A 2,966-nucleotide genomic window follows, 5' to 3' on the forward strand; every position below is an offset into this window, starting at 1 on the left:
ATTTGTTTCCACCTTTTTTTTTTTTTTTGAGTTATGGTCTCACTCTGTCACCCAGGCTGGAGTACAGTGCTAGCTGGGCTCGGTGGTGGCTCAACCTGTAATCCCAGCGCTTTGGGAGGCTGAGGTAAGTGGATTGCCTGAGCTCGCGGGTTTGAGACCCACCTGGGCAACTTGGCGAGACCTCATCTCTACAATAAATCAAAAAATTAGCTAGGCATGGTGGCGTGTGCCTGTAGTTCCAGCTACTTGGAAGGCTGAGGCAGAAGGATCGCTGGAGTACAGCAGGTTGAGGCTGCGGCGGCCAGGAGCGTGCCACTGTACTCCAGTCTGGGCGACAGAGTGAGACTCCAACTCAAAAAAAAAAAAAAAAATCATCACAGCTATCACAGCTCACAGCACCCTCAAGCTCCTGGTCTCAAGGGATCCTTCTATCTCAGCATCCTGAGTAGCTGGGACTACAGGCACACGCCACCATGCCTAGCTAAGTTTTTGACTTTTTGTAGAGATGAGGTCTCACTAGGTTGCCCAGACTGGTCTCAAACTCCTGGGTTCAAGAAATCCACCCACTTTGGCTCCCAAAGTGCTGAGATTACAGGTGAGCCACCATGCCTGGATAAATTGTCTTCCTAGCAAATATTAAAAGGGCTGGAAGACTGGCACTTTGTTTAAGTTTCTTTTTATCTTTAGGAACATTTACTGTTTGCCCCTGTGGATAGAGCTCACACCTATTTTTCCCTCATCTAGTCCTAATGACAGTGTTAATGAGAAAAATACAGCTAAAAAAACCAAAGAATTGCCCATCCTGGTCCTCTGCCTCTCCATCCTGGCTTTTTCTGCTGTGAAAAGTTCTGCTGGCCCAGACATTAAATAGGGGATCAATATTCCATGTCAGCTAACCAGGTTGTGGTGCACAAGCCAGATGCTACTACCACCCAACTTCTGTTTTCAGTGTCCCAGAGTGGAGAGAAAATCGGGCTACAGCCCAGGTTTGGTGGGAGAGGAGGTTGATGGAGGGCGGTTACTTTGGGGCTAGCACGTGGGGAACCTGCTAGTTTTAGCATCTTCTAGACTCCCTGAATGCTCAGGTTTTCGCCCTTTCTTTTCATGGGCAAAAGGCAGACAAGAATAATCAAAGTTAGAAGCCACTGGAATCTCTCAGAGGTCGGGCTCCTGTTATCCTTCAACCCACTCTTTCTTCCCTCTCCCAGCACCACCCTCAACTCAGGCCCTGAGACCAGCACTCCCCACCAGCATCCCCCCTGCTTTCAGAGGCTTGGCCCCCATGAGAAATGGGGACACAGATGCAACCACAGGCTCTGCCTAAGGGGCCCATCTCCTCGGAGACTTCACCCGCTCTTGAGATCCCTGAAAGCCTGCTCCGATCGCACCATCAGAGGAAAAGAAGAAACCTTTACCAGCTATCACAACACACACCTGACAGACATTTGCAGGTCTTTTATGCAGGCTTATCTGTAATAAGCTTAAAAAGAAAAAAAGACAGAAGGCTGAGGTGGGAGGATCACTTGAGGCCGGGAATTTGAGATCAGTCTGAGCAACCTAGGAAGAATCCTTCTTAAGCACACGCGCGCACGTGTGCGTGCGCACAAACACACATACACATCTGAAAGAACAATATAGAAGAAATAGAATCTGGAACGTATGCAATTGCATAAGTTTATAAGTGAGTGAGTGAGAGTTAATAGGTGAATGACAGGATTCCAGGGACTGGGCCAATGAGCCATTAGCAAGCAAATGGATGTTATTGTTTGATATTTAATGAAATCCTACGAGTTGCTAAATGTATGAGCCTCAGCCAGTGTCCTTTAACAAACCACTAGGGCATGCCATGCCGGGGTGACCAGGTACAGTGGCACATGGGCCAAACGCCCTACCACACAGCCTCCTTTTTCAATGCCCGGAGTAGGGAGGAATAAGTTATTTGGATATTTGCAGACAGCAAGGAGCTCCAAAGAATCCTCCAGAAAGTCCAGCTGCCCATGCCTTCCAGACAGGCATCCTTATGCTCCAGTTCGGTTCTGCAACGCTCGGCTTTCTTCATAGCCTCTTCTGTCAACATCAGCAGCAATCTAAGGGAGAAAAAAGCTGAAAGGGTTCTTATCTTTTAAAAAGGGAGAGTCCTGTCTTAGAGGGACTTTGTCCAGTGCTGTTACACCCTTCCTTCCCCTCCCTCCACGTCTCTGGCCAAAAGAACAGAGCACCCCCCGCACCCCCGCTGGATTTATGACCTCCCACACTTCTCGTTGCAGTGGAGAGGGAAAAGGCCCAACTTTGAGAAAAACAAGTATCCAGGGTTGATGTTGAATGCCGAACTTTAAAATGTTAAATTACGGTGAAAAATTTTTTGGAAAAGAAACTATCTTAAAAATTGTGCTACATAGTAAAGTTAATAGAGCCCATATGTCGTCTACTAAAATTTAGAAAAACAAACCAAAAACAATACTTTCGCGCCTGCCAGGCTGAAATGTGATCTACTTCTTAATATTCACTCAACCCAGAGTAAAACGCTTTAAAATGGTAATGATTCCAAAGTGCAGCCCAGGCTCAGTGGATAAACAACAGACCTCAGACTCAGAGGGGCTTATGTTCTAATCCTAGCTCTGGGCAAATCACTTAATCTCATGGTTCCTTCTCAATTTTCTCGGCTCTAAAATGGGGATGCCAGTATTTCACAAGGTGTTTACGAGGCGTGCTAAAATGATCGTAAAGTACTTTACAAATGTTTAATAACTGATACTCTCTTCATAATGCAGCTTTCTAACATCTTGTTATTTATTCGGCGGTGTGGAAAGAAAGGAGCACAGAGGCTATTCATCCAGAGCTCGCTGCAGTAGGAGCATCAACCTCCATCGCCTGCGTCTGGCAGAAACCCCAGGCAGGCAGAGGAGGGGGAAAGCTGACGGTGAGAAAGGGAAGGCTGCAGGTGTGCAGGATTGGAGGTTGTGTGC

The sequence above is a fragment of the Carlito syrichta genome, unplaced genomic scaffold (assembly GCF_000164805.1).
Source record: "Carlito syrichta isolate Samal-C Ts95f unplaced genomic scaffold, Tarsius_syrichta-2.0.1 Scaffold305731, whole genome shotgun sequence".
NCBI classification, from domain to species: Eukaryota; Metazoa; Chordata; class Mammalia; order Primates; family Tarsiidae; genus Carlito; species Carlito syrichta.